Source organism: Carassius gibelio, chromosome B20 (genome assembly GCF_023724105.1).
Source record: "Carassius gibelio isolate Cgi1373 ecotype wild population from Czech Republic chromosome B20, carGib1.2-hapl.c, whole genome shotgun sequence".
In the NCBI taxonomy this organism is placed as follows: Eukaryota; Metazoa; Chordata; class Actinopteri; order Cypriniformes; family Cyprinidae; genus Carassius; species Carassius gibelio.
This window is the reverse complement of record NC_068415.1, coordinates 483962-504033: the sequence shown is the minus strand read 5'-3', so window position 1 is coordinate 504033 and position 20072 is coordinate 483962.

The window sequence follows — 20072 nt, the reverse complement described above, 5'->3', positions numbered from 1 at the left end:
ATCACGGCAAGCGAGTTCGGTTTGCAGCTCGTGATTAAGCCCCTTGCGAAACAATACCTTCAGCGTGTCACTCACCCATGACGTCTGAGCAGCCAAAGTACGAAAGTTCAAGGCATATTCCGTTGCTGTTAATCCTCCCTGCGACAGTTCAAGCAAACGCTCACCCGCTCCTTTCCCCTCTCGGGGGTGATCAAACACCTCACGGAATCGTATCAGAAAATCAGTGAAAGTGGTGAACGCCGTTCCATCCTCGTGCCATACAGCCGTTATCCATTCCAAAGCTCTTCCCGTTAATAATGAACACACGAAGGCGATCCTACCAGCATCAGTGGTGTAAAGGGTGGGTTGTTGTTCAACGAACAGCGAGCACTGTAGTAGGAAGCCCTTACACTTGGTAGAGTCCCCGTCAAATTTCTCCGGGTAAGCCAGTCGTGGATTAACGTGAGTTGGCGTTTCTGCCGTGTGGGAAGCGGTGACCGCTGCAGGTGGGGGTGACGTCACGGCAGTGCTGTGGAGGTTTTGAACAGCCTTTACCAGTTCTTCCGCGGTTGAAGTGAGACGATTCAATTGATGCTGGTTAGCAGCGATTTGACTTGCCTGGGCTACCATAGTAGCACACAGATGATCGTAAGCCGCTGGATTCGGTTTGGGCGAAGTCTTCTGTAACACATCATCAGACAGGGAATCCATTTTGCAGGCTTTATTGAAAGACTCGAGGTCGTACAGGCAGGGATCAGGACCAGCAAACACAACAGTAGAGATAACCAGAATCGTCGTCAAACACAGGCAGAAGTTCAGAGGTAACAGGCAAGATTCAGAGTCCAATAAACAATCCAAGGTCAAGTGGCAGGCAGCAAAGGTTCAAGAGACGATAAACAAACAGAACTGGTAACAGGAAATCAAATACAGGAAATAACGCTTGGAAATGTCAGCCGGAGCAAAACAAGACTTCGCGTTTGACTGATGTGATTGTGCAGCTTATATAGCCGTACTAATGAGCTGCACCTGTGTGGTGATCAGAGTCCAATGCACGGGGTAGATGGGAAGTGTAGTTGAGAGAGAGTGCATAAGAGTCAATATTCCGGAGATGGAGCCCTCTGCTGGCCAGTAGAGGGAATCACGGGGTTCGTCTCCGTGACAAGATGGGAGTAATTCCTACTTAGTGTCCCTTTAAACTGTACTATATTATTTACCATTATATTGATGTAAATGCACTAAAATAAACATTTAAAAAACAAGCACAAAGTCAAAGCTGGTGTAGAAAAATATTTATTAAAATAAGCAAATTACTGATGGTAATGGTAACAACAATTTAACTTTTTCCAAGTACAGAAAATCTTTTCAAAATCAGTCACAAAATAACAAAAATAACTTAGTAACTTAATAACTAGAAGCAAGATTCTGCATTCAATAAAAGTTAAAGGGACAGTTCATCCAAAAATGAAAATTCTGTCACCATTCTGTTTACTCTCCCTCAATTTGTTCTGAACCTGTATGAGTTTCTTTCTTCTTTTAAACACAAAAGATGATAGTTTAAATAATTTTTTTGTAACCAGACAATTGAAAGTAAATGGCTACCATCAACTGTTTGATTACCAACATTCTTCAAAAACTTTGAATTATTTTAAAGAATTATTTTGTGTTAGGCAGAAGAAAAAAACTCATACAGGTTTGGAACAACATGGGGGTCAGTAAATGATGACGGAATTTTCATTTTTGGGTGAACTATCCCTTTTAAGCTCAACCAAAAGAATGGCATTATGGTTAACTCACACCTCCTGTTAAAACTCACATTTTTTTCAATTATTTTTTCTGTAAATGTTTGTAATAAACAACACAAATGCTGGTGATTGACAACATTCCCTCAAAAAACATGTAAACTGTTTTAATGTAAAGTACTTTTTTTACATTTTGTGTAGCTTGAACACTTTTTGGCAGGAAAACTTACTGAACGAGATTATACATAGAATTAAGTGTCATTTTAAAGACAACTTTTTTTTTTGACAACTTACATGCTTAACCACTCAAAGTCCATTAGCATTCTGAGAAGAGTAGACACATGAGGATTGACTGTGTTGTTCCTCTTCTCTGAGGCCTTTCCACTTTTTTTGACTGTCTTGGTACCAGTGGATGGGTTGATTCCAACAAAACATCTGCACAAAAATCAGTCAGAAAAACACAAGCAAAAGCTTTAGGATCATGTGCAGTCTAATGAAAATATACCACTTTACAATAAGCATTCACTGCACTACTAATGTATTATAAAGGGTTAGTTCACCCCAAAATGACATTTCTGTAATTAATTACTCATTAATCTGTCATTAATTAACCACTAACCATCATTCATTTCCAGGAACACACATTAAGATGTTTTTGATGAAATCAAAGAGGTTTCTGAACCATACATAGACCACAACGTCATTACAAATTTCAAGGCCCAGAAAGGAAGTAAAAACATCATTAAAATAGTCCATGTAACTCCAGTGGATCAACCTTAATGTTATGAAGTCATGAGAATACTTTTTGTTCTAACGTAAAACCTGGAAGCGCTGCACTGTGTTTACTACATTAACAGCATCAGAGACTGACACGGAAGAGAAGAGATTGTTGTATAAAGTCATTATTTTGGGGTTTTGTTGCACACAAAAAGTATTATCGTGGCTTCATAACATTAAGGTTGATCCACTGTAATCACATGGTCTATTTTAACAATGTCTTAACTGCCTTTCTGGACCTTGAAAGTTGTAACTAATGACAGAAATACATTTTTGGGGTGAACAAATCCTTTAACAAACATACATTTATATTAAGTAAACTGTTACCTCTGAACAAATTCAAGTGTGCAGGATGCCTCGTGCAGGTACACCAGATTAAAGTTGTAGTAAACTGCAAACAAAGCAGCAAATCCAGCCATAAAATTGGGGTGTTGATTCATAACCACTTGGCCCTCAATACTCAGCATCCACTGGGTTGCAGTGAGAATTTCACCTAAAAATAATAAATGTAAGAAACACTTTATAAAAATGGGTAACACTTTAGAATAATGGTTCCATTAATTAATGTTAGTTAACTACTTTCGTTAACATGAACTAAGCAAGAACAATCCTTCTACAGCATTTATAAGTCTTAGTTCATGTTAATTTCAACATTTACTAATGCATTATTTAAATCAAAAGTTGTGCTTGTTAACATTAGTTAATGTACTGTGAATTACCATGAACTAACAATGAATAACTGTATTTTCATTAACTAACATTAACGAAGATGTATAAATACAGTAAAAAATGTATTATTCATTGTTTGTTCATGTTAATTAATACATTACCTAACATTAACTAATGGAACCTTATTCTAAAGTGTTACCTAAAAAGGTATGCTAAAATACAATAGGAAAAATGTATTAAGTAATTTAAAGATTTTGGAACGTACCTAAGACAATCAGTCTCGGAGAGTCTGGAAGTGTAGAACTTTTTTCCACATCAGCAGCTGTTGCTGACATCTACAAGAAAAAAATATAAAAGGAAAAAATTGTAAATGTAATTAAATGCAGTATATGAGAACAAAATATAAAGATATACTCCTTCATATCTTTATGATGCCTTTAACTCCTTTATGGAACTTGGAAGTGTTGGACGACATTGACATACATTGTATGAACAAAATCACACATCTCCACCAATTTATTTGTTTATGCTTCACAAAAAAAGAAAATTATACATTATCAGTGAAGTCTTCTTATTAATCTTTCATGTCAAGTACTTTTGCAGTAATGAGGAAGATGACCATGACATACCTTCTACATTCCAAGCATTGAGGAGGCGGCGACACTGTATTGGCGTGATGTGATCAGGCAGATCCTCCTCTTTAACTAACTGCAGGTCAGATTTGGACTCAACTCCTATGCATGCCAACTTGTTCAGGAGAGACAGTAGTTTCTTCTCTTGCAGCCCAGGTAGGACTGCCAACACAGCATCTCGTACATCCTCCCCTAATCCGGACATATTTCTAAAAATCTGGGAGAGAGTGATGAAAAATAATCACTGGTTTGTCATTCATCTTGTACACCGCTAATGGATAATAATCAAGGAGATTCTCTTGCTTTACACACATGTAGTTTGAATCTTGAACTGTCTCTGTTAGAAAATGGATACCCATATCAACAAGCTCCACAGCCTGCTGCCTCTTCACAACAAAGTAGACAGAATCACTACAATGAATTAAAATCAGCTTAATCTCACCCATGTGTAGACCTTCTTCGTCTTGTTTTAGTGCAAAATACATGTTTTTCTTGTACTTGGTGCCTTTGTAGATGACTTCATTTGCAGCTACAGTGGAGTCATGAGTGAAATTAAATGCTAAAGTTGCTGCCTTAATGCTTTCATTGTAGTCACCAGCATAAAATTCATATCCTCTTCCCACCTGAACTACAGGTGGAAATAGAGTCCCAGCACTTAAGTATGCTTGTAAGAGCTGATGTCTCTCTGCTAAAGTAGCACACAGGTTTTTAAAGTTGTGCAATTTTCTTGCACACTGTTTGAAGTAAGTGTGCTTATTTTCAAATCTCAGAGTCCAAAGACAGATCAGAGGCCCAAATTGGATTATAAGCTCTGGATAGTGACAAAGATAGTGGTGTTTTGGTTTAAGGTTAAACTCTGGAAATAACTCCACTCTAGACTGGATGTATTCTTCGATGAGGACACCCAAATAAGCAACCTGGTCAGAGGTAATAGCTGGTGAACACACATGCACAACTATTTCTCTTAGGAGCAAAATCAGCTTCCACACACTATTTTCGGTTGGTTGTTTTATCCTGTCTCCAATCAACAAAGGGAGAACTCTCAACAGACACCAATTTTGGACTGCATGTCCATTTAACTTCTCACTATCTGGACAAAACTCTGGAGGTTTGTCATCTGCTTCATTCCCAAGGTAAGTAAACTGACTTATCCTTCTATTCAGTTCTTCATATGTGAAATGCTTCTCTTTGTTTACCAGGTAGTTGATGCACAATGCCAAGTCACAGGAAACAACACCCTCAAAAAGGTCATGACCTAGACATGGTGGGAGACCAGGTTGGCAGATATGAAAGTAAAGCAGATGACAGCTTTGTTCTTTTTGAACCAGCTGACCATGGACTACCCTCAAATGTTTGTCTGTCTATGTCACAAAATCTACAAAAAAAAAGTACTCTTGCTAAAGTTCTCCTGGAAGCCACCAATACTATGTGACCCCAGGTTGTCTCCTGCTATTGCACACAGAGTCCCTTTAATAACTTTACCATCCTTCAGTGCAATGCCACACTTCTCTAGGTCTTTTAGGTCTTTAATCAATTGATTAAAAACAACATCCTGTCCAAAATTCTTGAAATCTTGTTCCCTGCAGAGAAGAACAAGCTGCATCTGATCAACATTGGACCTGTTGTATGGTAAAATGTCACCAAGTGTCAAATATACTGCCAAAATCTTGTGTTTTTTCCGACCTGATCCTAAAGGATTTACAACCTCGAAAGCATCTTGATAGAGAATAAAGGCCATAGATGATTTGTCTGTTTTAAATGAGGCATTATTGGCAATATTATGTCCATCCCAAATGTCCTCAAAGACATCTTTGTTCGGTAGTCGAGAATGAGATAGTTCGTATTGCTTTTTGAAATCCTTTGATTCAAAAAGGGCATTAAGAGTTTCCTTTATAGGTACGTACTGGGCAAAGCATTCTTTCCCAGAGTCATTGGTACCTAAATACAAAGGCATTGGCTCCACGTAATTAAAGGTAATTGATCTGTACCCAACATATAATTGCCTGCCTTAAGTAAGTCATTCTTAAGGTCTTCAATAACATTAATTATTGTGTCACTAGACACCCCAAATTCTGACAATTTGTCCTTAAGATTTGAGTAGACACTTGCCTGGGCCAGATCATGAATTCCTTGGACTTCCTCAATGATGGTCTGAATTACAGATGAAGGTAAAAGAAGCTTTGCTTGCAGTTTCAAGAAAAAATCTTCATCTACACTTTCAAAGACCTCACATGGCTGAGGCCCCTCACTCTCATCTTGAGATGTACAGGGCTGACACTCATGTTGTTGCGGGTTTGCAAAAACTGCTTCATTTAGAAGCTCAGGTGGACTGTTTTTGTGTGTTCTTGAGATATGAGATGCAAATGTGGATTTTACACTTAATGTCCTCTCACAACTCTTAAAGGGACATTTTATTTCCCTGCCCTTTTTAATATGGTCTTGTAAATGTCTAAATAAGTCATTCAGAGTTGTACATGTGAAATGACAATATCCAATCTGGCAAATCAGTGTTGTTTCTATTTGTTCAAATCTGGCACCTTTACTAGACTTCTGATAACCTTTATGGTCTCTATATAGATGAGACTTAAAAGCTGCAAATTTCGTAAATGCCCGGGAACAGTCAGGTACACCACAGGTAAAACAGCAGTTTGGAACATTACTGTGACCTTTCATATGCTTAGTAAAACCTACAATGTTATTGCTCTCATGTTGACACAATTTACAGTGAAACATTTCTCATTTAGATTTAGGTTCAAGTTATATTAAGAAAACGATAACTATGGGAACTTTGAACAGAAAAAAAAATGATCTTTTGTCAGTTATTTTGAATTTAGCTATGACGCAGGCCTTTGTTAAACACTGGTTTTACATGCTCTCAATAAAAAATCCAAACTAGTGAAATAAATGAGAAAATAGTTAAAATCATATATTCTAATGTTTTTTTCATCAGCAAAGCTAACTTGCCGTGCGTACGTACTTTTTTCTCAACAGCACTTCATTATGTCTTGTCTGCCAAACTGCAAATGCTCAAAAAAAAAAAAAACTCTCTCGAGAGCAAAGGCGAATATTCATATTCATCATTGTTTGCAGCAAATTGATTAATATGAATCACTTAAACAGCATTAAGTAATACATTAGATTGTAGTATTTATGGACGTAAATCTAAGTTAACTTTGCATTAAATGTATTTATGATGCAGGCCTTTGTTAAACACTGGTTTTACATGCTCTCAATAAAAAATCCAAACTAGTGAAATAAATGAGAAAATAGCAGCATCCACCGAAGTTAAAATCATATATTCTAATGTTTTTTCATCAGCAAAGCTAACTTGCCGTGCGTACGTACTCTATCTCAACAGCACTTCATTATGTCTTGTCTGCCAAACTGCAAATGCTCAAAAAAAAAAAAACTCTTGAGAGCAAAGGCAAATATTCATATTCATCATTGTTCGCAGCAAATTGATTAATATTGTTACGTAACACAGAGACCGGATGTAATCGCAAGGCGTGTTTATTGACAAACAGCACAAGAGTCAGATATACTAGATGAATCACAGGAAACACAGGTGGGCGGACACAAGGCTGATGGAATGGTGACACAGGGACTTCGGTGAACAACAGATGGTGGTGCTCGGTCCTGTGATGATCCCTTGAATCCCGGTGTGTGTAATCCTCGTGACGGTGCTCGGTGTCCAGTGCAGAGTGAAGATCCAGGAACAACGACGAACAGGAAGACTCAGGCAGGAACTAGGGACACAGGAACAAGTACGGGAGAACACCGGGGAGAAACAACGATCTGACAACATGAAACACAGGTTACTGAACTCATATAGGTGACAAACAATTGAAACCAGCTGTCGCTGCTGATCATCGCTGATCAGTGACCACGCCCACAGACACACACACAACAGCACGCTAGACGAGAGAGAGAGAGTGAATTCATTAACCGTGACAGTACCCCCTCCCCTAAGAACGCCTCCTGGCGTTCCCTGGCGGACTTACCTGACGATTGTAATCATCTATCAGAGAGTGATCCAGAATGTCTCTAGCAGGAATCCAACTTCTCTACTCCGGACCGTAACCCTCCCAGTCCACCAGGTACTGAAATCCGCGTCCCCTCCTTCTCGAGTCCAGAATACGACTAACCAAATAAGTAGGTTCCCCATCTAAGAGACGCGGCGGGGGAGGAACCGGGACAGGCGGATTAATAGGTGCCCAAAACACGGGTTTGATCTTTGATACATGGAAGGCGGGTTGAATTCTCCCGTACGTAGGAGGAAGTTTGAGGCGGACTGCCACCGGACCACTGATTTTGGTGACAGGAAACGGGCCAATAAATTTGGGAGCAAGCTTAATAGAGACGGAGCGGAGAGGAATGTTCTTAGTAGAAAGCCACACTTTTTGACCAACGACGTATACGGGAGGCTTTGACTGGTGGCGATCAGCCTTGGCCTTGGTGCGCGCCCCCACTTGGAGAAGAGTCTCACGGGCTCTAGTCCAACTGTGGTGACACCTCTGGACGAAGGCGTGACTGGTGGGGACCGCGACTTCGGATTCCGTACTGGCAAAAACTGGTGGCTGGTAACCTAAACTACACTCAAACGGAGTAAGGCCCGTAGCTGACACTGGTAACGAGTTGTGTTCGTACTCCATCATAGAAAGTTGTTGGCTCCAAGAGGAAGGATTCTTGGAAACCAAACATCGCAATACTCTCTCCAGATCTTGGTTGGCCCTCTCTGATTGACCATTGCTTTGGGGATGAAACACAAACAGAGCAAGCCAAAACAAAACTACGGATATCACAAGCCATTAACGGCCACTAGAATCGTTGCTTAACCAAAAAGCTGATATGATTAACTCCTGGATGACAAGCTATACTGGAGCAATGACCCCACTGAATGACTTCAGACCGATACTCCTCAGGCACAAATAACCCGTTCGGTGGGCAATCGGGCAAAGGCATTACCCTTTCTAAGGCCTTCATGACCTTCGATTCAACCTCCCATCTGAGGTAAAATACACTTGGGAGTGGACGGGACGTGTCAAAAACACGAGATAAAGAATCGGGTTTCATGTTTTTGGAACCCGGGCGGTACGACAGAGAAAAGTCAAAACGACCGAAAAAAGTGCCCACCGAGCCTGCATAGAGTTGAGTCTTTTAGCAGTTAAAAAGACGTATGTATTCTAGGTTCTTGTGATCGGTCCAAACGATAAAAGGTACCCCTGACCCTTCTAACCAGTGCCGCCATTCCTCCAGTGCTAACTTGACTGCCAACAACTCTCTGTTACCAATGTAATAATTACGTTCGGCAGGTGATAAACGATGAAAAAAAGAACACGCAAGGGTGAATCTTATCGTCTGTGGCAGAACGTTGGGAAAGAACTGCTCCTACCCCCACCTCTGACGCGTCGACCTCCACCACGAACTGACGTGATGGATCAGGGGCAACGAGGATGGGAGCCGAAATGAAGCGGCTCTTAAGTTTGGCAAATACAGCCTCCGCTGTATCCGACCACCTGAACGTCGTTCTTGGGGAGGTCAAGGCGGTCAGAGGAGCGACTAGTTGGCTGAAGTTACAAATAAAACGTCAATAAAAATTGGCGAATCCCAGAAACCTCTGTAGGGCCTTACGGGAATCTGGACTTGGCCAATCTATCACAGCCTTAACCTTGTCAGGATCCATACGCACTCCCTCAGACGCGACGATGTACCTTAAAAAGGGGACGGACTGTGCATGAAAAACACATTTCTCCGCCTTGACAAAAAACCCATTCTCTAGCAACCTCTGAAGCACTCGTCTGACGTGCTGAACGTGTTCCTGGAGAGAAGAGAAAAATATCAATATGTCATCCAGGTAAACATATATGAATTGATAAACCATATCTCTCAGCACGTCATTGACGAGTGCTTGGAAGACCGCGGGCGAGTTGGATAGCCCGAAGGGCATAACCAAGTATTCAAAGTGCCCTCTTGGGGTATTAAATGCAGTCTTCCATTCATCTCCCTTCCTTATGCCAACCAAATCATAAGCGTTACGTAAATCCAATTTTGTGAAGATGGATGCTCCCTGCAACCATTCGAAAGCTGAAGACATCAACGGCAAAGGATAAGTATTCTTTACCGTGATGTTGTTCAACCCTCGATAATCAATGCACGGTCGCAGAGACCCATCCTTCTTCCCCACAAAAAAGAACTCCGCCCCCACTGGAGATGAAGAAGGTCTAATGAATTTGGATGCTAGAGAATCAGAAATATATTTCTCCATAGCCTTCCTCTCCGGAACAGAAAGTGAATATAACTTGCCCTTAGGCGGAGACTCACCTGGTACTAAGTCTATGGCACAGTCATAGGGATGATGTGGAGGAAGAGAAGCAGCACGAGACTTACTGAACACTTCTCTCAGGCCCTGGTACTCTTCGGGCACGTTAGATAAATTCACTGCCGCCTCCTGGAAAACAGACACAGGTACAGACGAACACGCAGATACTAGACATGACTCATGACACATATTACTCCACATAGATATTGAAATGTGCCCCCAATCGACTCTGGTATTGTGTTGTGTGAACCAAGGATGACCAAGTACAATGGGTGCCAGAGGTGAGTTCATGAGGAGGAATGTTATTGTCTCATTGTGGTTGCCAGACGTGATGAGAGTGATGGGATCAGTAGCATGAGTAATGTTGGCCTTGGGATCTCCGCCGTTCTCTCTCCTTCCGGGAAAGCCGAGCTCTACCCACCTGCATGGGCTCCGGATCGTAAGAGGGACTGACTGCATCCAGGAATTCCGGACGTCTGGTCTCCATGCCACGAACTGGATGGTTTTGTTGGAAACGGCCCATTCTGCTCAGGCGAGCATCCACTCGAAGTGCTAATTCTATAAGTCCATTGAGACTAGTGGGAAGGTCCAGCATATAAATCTCCCTCTGAATACGGTCAGCCAACCCATGCAGGAATCTGTCCCACTGCGCCTCCTCGTTCCATCAGCACTCTGCAGCCAGGGTGCGGAACTGGATGGAATACTCCGACACTGAACCGTGACCTTGGTGGAGATGGGCGAGTAGTCTGGCCGCCTCCCTACCCACCGCCGCCCGATCGAAAACCCTCCTCATCTCTTCGGAGAGTGCCTGGAACGAGGCGCAGCATGGGTCTTGATTCTCCCACACTGCCGTTCCCCAGAGAGCCGCCCTGCCGGAAAGTAGCATCAGCACAAACGCCACCTTGGATGGCTCTTGGTTGAACGTCTGAGGCTGTAATGCAAAGTGCATAGAACATCGGGTCAGAAAAGCTCTGCAAAACTCTGATTCACCTGAATAACCTTCTGGTGTCTGCAGTCTTGGTTCTCGCCGCGACTGCGGCTCTGGAAGGGGGGGTGGAGTCGGCGGTATGGGTGGCGCAGTGGAGACTCGTAGCTGTTGTATCTGCTGGGTGAGCTCGGACACCTGCGTCACAAGCACTTGGACCGCCCTCCCTGTGAGTAAGATGTTCTCCTCCTGGGTATCCATTCTAGCGATGCTTCGAGCCGCAAACTCATCCCACGTGGAAGCGCCTGCTACATCCATAGTGGTCAGATCATTATGTTACGTAACACAGAGACAGGATGTAATCATAAGGCGTGTTTATTGACAAACAGCACAAGAGTCAGATATACTAGACAAATCACAGGAAACACAGGTGGGCGGACACAAGGCTGATGGAATGGTGACACAGGGACTTCGGTGAACAACAGATGGTGGTGCTCGGTCCCGTGATGATCCCTTGAATCCCGGTGTGTGTAATCCTCATGACGGCGCTCTGTGATCCAGTGCAGAGTGAAGATCCAGGAACAACGACGAACAGGAAGACTCAGGCAGGAATTAGGGACACAGGAACAGGTACGGGAGAACACCGGGGAGAAACAACAATCTGACAACATGAAACACAAGTTACTGAACTTATATAGGTGACAATTGAAACCAGCTGGTGCTGCTGAACATCGCTGATCAGTGACCACGCCCACAGACACACACACAACAGCACGCTAGACGAGAGAGAGAGTGAATTCATGAACCGTGACAAATATGAATCACTTAAACCGCATTAAGTAATACATTAGATTGTAGTATTTATGGACGTAAATTTAAAGGGGGGGTGAAATGCTGTTTCATGCCTACTGAGTTTTTTACACTGTTAAAGAGTTGGATTCCCATGCTAAACATGGACAAAGTTTCAAAAATTAAGTTGTACGTTTCCGGTTACGCTTGTTACGTTTCCGGTTTGTGACAAGTTTCGGAAAGTTTTTTCCGAGTATGGCTCTGTGTGACGTTAGATGGAGCGGAATTTCCTTATATGGCTCCTAAGGGCACTTCTGCCGGAAGAGCGCACGCTCCCGTATAGCAGAGCACTGAGAGGCTGAGCACAGACATTCACTGATCAGAGCGAGAGTGTCGCGAAAAGTCACAAAAGAAGTGTGTTTTTGGTTGCCAGGGCAAGACAACCCTGCACAGATTACCAAAAAAAAACAGCATTAAGGGACCAGTGGATGGAGATTATTTTTACAGAGCATCAACGGAGCTGTGCAAGTGTTTTTGTTTGTTCCCTGCTTTTCGAAGATGCTTGTTTTACAAACAAGGCCCAGTTTGACGCCGGATATGCACATGGTTTATTTCTTAAGGATAATGCAGTCCAAACGAAAAAGGGTCACGATCATGTGTTGGAACCGCAGGCGGTGAGTAAAACTGCTTCAAATATCTCTTGTGTTGTTAACTAAGCTATCGACGCGTAAGCACATCAAGTAAACAACATGCGATGTTGTCATCAAACTGCACTTTCCACATGTACAGGTAAAAAAAACAAAAAACAAAAGACGACATAAAGTGGAACTTAGTCATTTTCCAAAACCGCTAAGCAAATATATACAGTTTCAGTAACGTTACATACCACATAGAGACGTCCAGGCAGGTGCACAGGTAGGGCTCAACCTGTGCAGAGCACATGCTCTTTTTGCCCTTACACTCCGAAGTGCCCTTTTATTGGTGTTTTTTTTTTTTTATCAATGCTATTGGACACCCTTTACATCTGTCTGTCTGTTTTACAAATATTTAGTAAAAGAAAGTTCTTAAAACGAGCTTGTGTAAATCTTATTCGATCCTCAAGCTGTCACCAAGCTGAACTCCGCCCATAGACAGTAAAAGAAATGGACACAGCGACCCCATTGGAATTCAATTGAGACAAGTGAAGCCCATTTTTTGCGTTTTTTAGCACTTCCGTTTCTGACGCGCAGACTCAAACGAAGCTTGACGACGTCAGCAACCTGTCTGCCAGATGTAAATCTTCTAGTAGCTGTGCGTGCAAACTGCCATCGCTAATCTTGCAGAGACGGCGAGCTTGAGCGAGGAGTTCTTTGGCATGAGTGAGCAGGAGTAAGTATTCTGATTAATTATTTTGTATAGTATTTTAAAATGTGACGCCAGTACGCCATATTAAGTTAATTGCCTGCAAGCTTCTCCTCCTGTCTGTATGTTAATGCGACAGAGAGTCAAGTGGTTATGACGCAATCGTTAGCCTATTTTTTACAAAAACTGTTTATACGGGGCCATAATGTAACATAGAAGGTAATGGAGCCCTTTATACATTGTCGTGTATCTTTAGAAATAAATCATGGACAAACGGAGTCTTTAAATGCCTCAGATGTAAAGTTATTCGCTGTCAAAGTGATGCCAAAATGAATGGGAGTCAATGGGAATGCTAACGCAAGTGAAGTTCTGCTAAAAGATGGCAGCCCCCACCCAACTTCAACTTCCGGTCGAGTTCCTTGCCGCCTGACTCCGCCCCCTCTATATTCACTGAACCAAATGAAGTTCCACAGCAGCTGCACAGTAGACAACAGCTGAGCTGAACAAAGTTTTGGGAAGGGGAAATTAATATCTTGTTGTTTGAATAAGTACTACTAAACACTATGTCTATAAAGGCTCATATTTTATTTATTTGATGTCTGACTGACTCACTGACTCAGACATGTGGGACGTCGCCTGAGAGAGAGGGCTAGCATTTGCCATCTAGTCATAGCCAATACATAGCCAACACTTAAATAGCCTGTGCATACAGTAGCATTTCATCTTTTTATAAAATGCGATTTTGGCCAAATGCATTTTACCACAGGAAAAACTGAGCGCTCCGTCTATATAGCAACAAAAACTAGTTTGTAACCTGTAGATGAAAATATAATGTGATGCCGTTTTTAATGACGGACAAAAAAAATAAAAAATCACATTTGCACACATTCGCTGGTCAAAAACTATATATTGATAAGTAAGTTTTCATTGCTGGCTTATTTTAGGTTTGTCAAAAATACTTGACTCATTACTCACCTTCCCCTCTACTCAATGTCATTCATAATCATGTTAACCAAATAATACAAATTAGCTTATAAAACCAAACAGAATGGCTAAAATTTTTTTTTTAATGCACATGGCTCACAGAAGGTTGCTGTTGTAATTAGGTTTAAAGAAGCCCTTAAAACCCTGTTTATCTATATTATCTAATTATCTAATATATTATTATGGTTGTTATTAATCGTGAATAAATCTAAAGTTTTTGCGACTATTATTTTGTGTTATTGAATTTGTTATGAAGATGTGACCATTTCTTCCTTTTATGCAGGCTTACTAAATAATCTTGATATTAAAAAAAAGGTGGGGGGTGCCCTTTTTCATTTTCAGCACATGCCCCTGAAAAGGTCTGTGCACGGCCCTGGAGACGTCGTTGCTGATGCTGCTCTTGTTAAATTTCAGCCTCAGGATCTGATTCTGGATCATAAATATACGCTGAATCGGACTGTTAGCCATACTCTCAATGCTCTCAATGCAAAAGCCTACTTTGGGGAAGTCGTGGCCTAATGGTTAGAGGGTTGGACTCCCAATCGAAGGGTTGTGAGTTCTAGTCTCGGGCCGGACGGAATTGTGGGTGGGGGGAGTGCATGTACAGTTCTCTCTCCACCTTCAATACCACAACTTAGGTGCGCCCTTGAGCAAGGCATCGAAGCCCCAACTGCTCCCCGGGCGCCGCAGCATAAATGGCTGCCCACTCCTCCGGGTGTGTGCTCACAGTGTGTGTGTGTGTTCACTGCTCTGTGTGTGTGCATTTTGGATGGGTTAAATGCAGAGCACAAATTCTGAGTATGGGTCACCATACTTGGCTGAATGTCACTTCACTTTCACTTTTTTTACTGGCGCTCATGATTCTTTAGCTCCGCCCACATGTCACGCCTCCAGCCGGTCATATTTTTCCGGTAAAAATCGGTACAGAATATCTTTCTCTTATGAATATAATAAAACTGAAGACTTTTTGGAGTTATGAAGGATGCAGTACTACTCTATAGGTACTCAAGATTAACAGGATATTGAGTGAAAACGAGCATTTCACCCCCCCCTTTAAGTTAACTTTGCATTAAATTTATTTATGACGCAGGCCTTTGTTAAACACTGGTTTTACATGCTCTCAATAAAAAATCAAAACTGGTGAAATAAATGAGAAAATAGCAGCATCCAACTATGTTAATTTCATTTATAGGCTAGCCTATTCTAATGTTTCTCGTAAAGAAAGCTAACTGCATGTGCGTTTTGTCTCACCAACACTTCAGTGGATTTGTCTTTTCTGCCAAACTGCAAATGCTCTAATAAATACTCTCTTGAGAGCAAATGCGAATAAAAGTGTAACAAAATGCAGCATTCGTCCATAACATTTACGATGGTTTTACCATGTAAATTCAGCTTCTTCTCACCACTGTTATGGCGCGCCCCGTCGCGATTCTATGCCTCGCCTGAAACAAGAAATTTAAAATTAAAGACACATTCCTTTATTAAATAAACGTGACGTTTCGGGTAAAAAAATATTGGAAGCAAACACTTTTACATCCTACTAAATGTCCTGATAACACGCAGTTGTTAACAAGTCGATAAAATTAATTGTATCTGACATGCCTATGTTATGAATTCTGTTCAAAATATGAATCGCTTAAACAGCAATAAGTAATACATTAGATTGTAATATTTATGGACGTAAATTTAAGTTAACTTACCAAAAATTTTGTAAATAGTGCCTTTTATCTTCAACCCTTCTTGCACTGCTCAGTCCACCAGTTTTCAAACCTGTTTTCAGCCCGTGCAATCCCATAATGCCATATCACAGTAAATTGTTGTGAAACCGTATGAACTACAGTGAAAACACCTCTTACCTGTAAATCAATTTACAATTGACAGGGAAATATACTGTTAACAACTGTAAAACCTTATTTAACCCATAATGGATTGCGAATTACAGCTGCATCTTGTAAAATGTTTATACAGTAAAATTCTGTAAAATTTTACAGTGTATACTTGCGTTGGCACAAAAATGGTTGAAGATGAAGAGGGGAGATTTTACACTAGTTAGTCGATTGCAGATGGTTTTATTATTTTGGGCGTGAAAAAAATAATAAAAGCAAAATATTTCTCCATATATACTTGGACGGCCGTTAATATATTTGGGCGGCACGCCCATGTAAAGTCTGTGTGTGGGAAGCACTGATTTTTAAAATGATTAGTATTTGATAATCTCATGAGGTAGCTTTTTTTAAATATCAGTCTGCATTTGTGGCTACCTTCTTTACGTTCAACCATTTCCACTTGAACTGATTAAAATACCATTTATACTTTACCAGCTTGCTTCACTGTATGGCACCCACAATGTTTTGAAAGACTACAAAATTCCATAAGCATTTTTGCCTCCAAATATATTAAACACATTTCTATGCATATTAAATGTTATTTTATAACACTACTTCTCAATGTTTCTTCAGAGTGCATCTGCATCAGCTGATGAAATTGAAGTAGATGAAATGTCACCTGGAGAGGAATATGTTCCCCGTTCTGAATCTGATACTGAAACGGACTGTAACGGATATGCAGATCATCGATTCATGTGTTTAATTCAGATTTTCCAAATGAAACTCTTTTTGCACCAAGTGTCTGGCCTGGCGCCAGCCTGGCTGGACTTAAATTATTTACGATGCCCATGCAAGCTTCAAAGAAGAAATGAAAATCCCCAACTACATTCCAACACTGAAGACAAAGGAAACCTTTCGTATAAGTTCCTTACTTTCATTTTATTATTAATATGTATTTTAAATATGTTTATGGATTGCATAAAATGGTTAATCCTTGTTATGTGAAGAGTATAAGTGCTAAGCTTATACTTTAGGAAATGTCTCTCCTCACTTTAACCTTCTCAAAGAGAGCCATGTTTCTGCAACCCCCACTTTTGCAGGTCGTAAAAGTTTACGACCACACAGGACAGAAGAGAAGCCAAATCACTGGCTTCTTTTGAACAATGCATTCTATGGAATGTTTTCATTAACTTTCTGTTTTTATGTTTTATACATGTATTACGTATTCCCTTTTGGTACATTTAGATGTTTCCCAACATCTGCAGTGTTATCATGTGTTAAACAAATCTTTAAATGTGTAATTCTACATTTGGAATGTAACTTCATGTTTTGATCATATATATATTATGTTTATTCTTGTTCTAATCGTCATGCTCTGACAGACCCATTTATCTAGAGCAAAGTAATGGAAAAATGTATGTAATCTGAAGTACGAACTGATAGAAATATCCCTGATGGAATCGGACAAGCACTAGATCACCGGGGGGTTGCCTCCACAGAGACAAAGGAACTTTTCCCTCCGCTTCAGATCGCGGACATTCATTGGATGCTCCCTCGAAAATGGCCGTGAACTATTTCAAGCTATAAGAATTGACCAAACAAGGTCCACGCTCTCTTCTTCCTCTACTTCTCGTTCTTGGTTCTCGGACACGCTGCTCTCCTGTGCGACCCTCCGCGCGGCCTCGTGCCGCGCTCATAGCGCAAGCCCCCCCCCTCAGCACAGGGGCTGAGAGAAAAAGCCATTTTAATGGCTCCTTTAGAAGCTTTTGTTTCGTTCGTTTCTTTTCTTTACTAAGTTTATTCAACTATTCGCCTCTCCACGCAAGGAAGACGAATTATGGGACATTGTTTGTTGAACCTTTCAAATACCGCGCGAGGACAGAACAAAGGACCACGTGCTCCACGCTCACGCAAAGATCCAGCGAAGCGTGCACGCGCGTCACATGGCCTCCGGCACACGCACGCTGTTTTCAAAAGGACAAGCGCACAAAGCTTCACAAAAAGACCATGCTCACGCGCTGGGCCATGCAAGTATCACTTTTCTATGGAGATTTAAATGCTGGTTTAAAGTGTTGTTATGATCTGATTTGTTGTTGGCTTCCAAAAGTTACTGACTATGATTTTCATACCTGAGCTCCTTATGTGATCTCATTCTATTTCTCTCTCTCTCTCTCTCTCTCTCTCTCTCTCTCTCTCTTTTATTTGGATTCGTTATGTATTGTATAAAGCTTACTGTTTGTACTGTCGTTCGCATATTTACTCTGTGTGATTTGTAGTTTGATGTATTACTAGTTTAATTATTAAAAACCCATATACTGACGATTGGCTTGGACTCCACCCCACTCACATTACGAGTCACTGAGATGTCTGATCTATAGCTACAAGCTCTAAATTTAGAAACTAAATTTATCATAAGGATAGGATAATATTTTCATGGCCAGAGAATACTTTTCCTTGAATTATAAGGCGTGATAACTTTATTGAAAATTGATAGGTCTACAGTGGTTTGCTGGACATACCACGGTTTGATTTGCAGTAATTTACAGTAAGAGATATCACAATAATTGATATGAAGAATGTAATATTGACATATTAATGAGTAAGTTACAGTGCCCTGTGATTATTTATTGTTATAGGCAATTGAGCTATTTTTCATAATCAATCAAATTTAATGTAACTGTCATCTGAGATCTAAATTAATCATATTCCTGATTAATTATTCAAATTCCCTATATATAATTTGAGTTAATTATTCTGTAAAACTCATTGTTGTTACAGGACAGTGAACAGGAATACTCAGTCAGTAGTCCACTGGATGAATCAACGGCATATGACAAAACGACACTGGATGCAACCATATATGATCAGTCTGTTTCCATGGACTGCACAGAAATTGACAATACAACCTCTAACACAGCACATCGCCAGTTGTTCAAAATCCAGTATCGCTAAAGCTGGCCAGAACTTCTGCTTCATTTGTGGAAAAGCACAATCAAAAATTAGACGACATTTTAAAGTACATGCCCAAGAAAACATGGAAGTAGCTCAGGCACTTAGCTTACCAGTTGGATCCAAAAAAGAAAACGACTTTTGGAAAACCTGAGAAACCGGGACAACTTCAAACACAACAATAATGTCCTTAACAAAGGAGAAGGTACATTAAAAGTAAAACGACGAGCAGTTAAACGCACAGGTTTAATACACAACAATTATGGGTATTGTTTTTACTGTAAGGGAATGTTAGTGCGCCAGGAACTGTGGAGGCACATGCGACAATGCAAATGCAAACCAGCAAAAACACATGTGGCTACTGGAGGTAGAGAGAGGATTCTTGGTATCGCAGGAGTGGCAAAGTCTGCATTCTCTGGAAAAATTGATGAAGGGTTAATGAAATTATCGAGTCACATGGCATGGATTTCAAAAAACAAAGCACGAGTATATACGCCAAAAGGTTCGCGAACTGGGAAGATTCCTAATAACATTGCGGAAACTATTTCCATCTGCCACTTTGGAAGATGCCATGAATCCAGCAAATTTTATAAGTGTCTTACCAGCAGTTTAAAGAAACTGCAGGATTTCACAAAAGCACACATTCTTACCAATCTCCAAGCCTAGCTTAAAAAAATTGGCCACTCCCTCTTAAAAGTTTGTGAAATTCTCCACTGTCTTGCTCTTATTGGAGAAAATGCAGTGTTGGCACACAATGCAAAATAATTCCAGAAACTGTATAAAACAAAGTGGTCAGAATATATATCTCACACAGCATTATGCACCATCAGTGACGCAAAATACAACAAGCCCACCAAATTGCCACTGACTCAAGACATTGAAAAGCTTAACAGCTATCTTCAAAGAAGGGCAGAATCAGCCTTCCAGGAACTTAGCCAAAAGACATCGGAGCACAACTACACGTCTTGTGAAGCTAACAATGACCAGGATCATCCTTTTTAATATAAGACGTGTTGGAGAGGTCTCCAAGATGCCTCTAAAAAATTTCCTTCAAAGAGATGAGTCGTATGCTTTTGAGGAGCTGGGACTTTCAACATATGAGAAGCGGCTGTGCAAATATTTCAGAAGAGTTGAGCTGAAAGG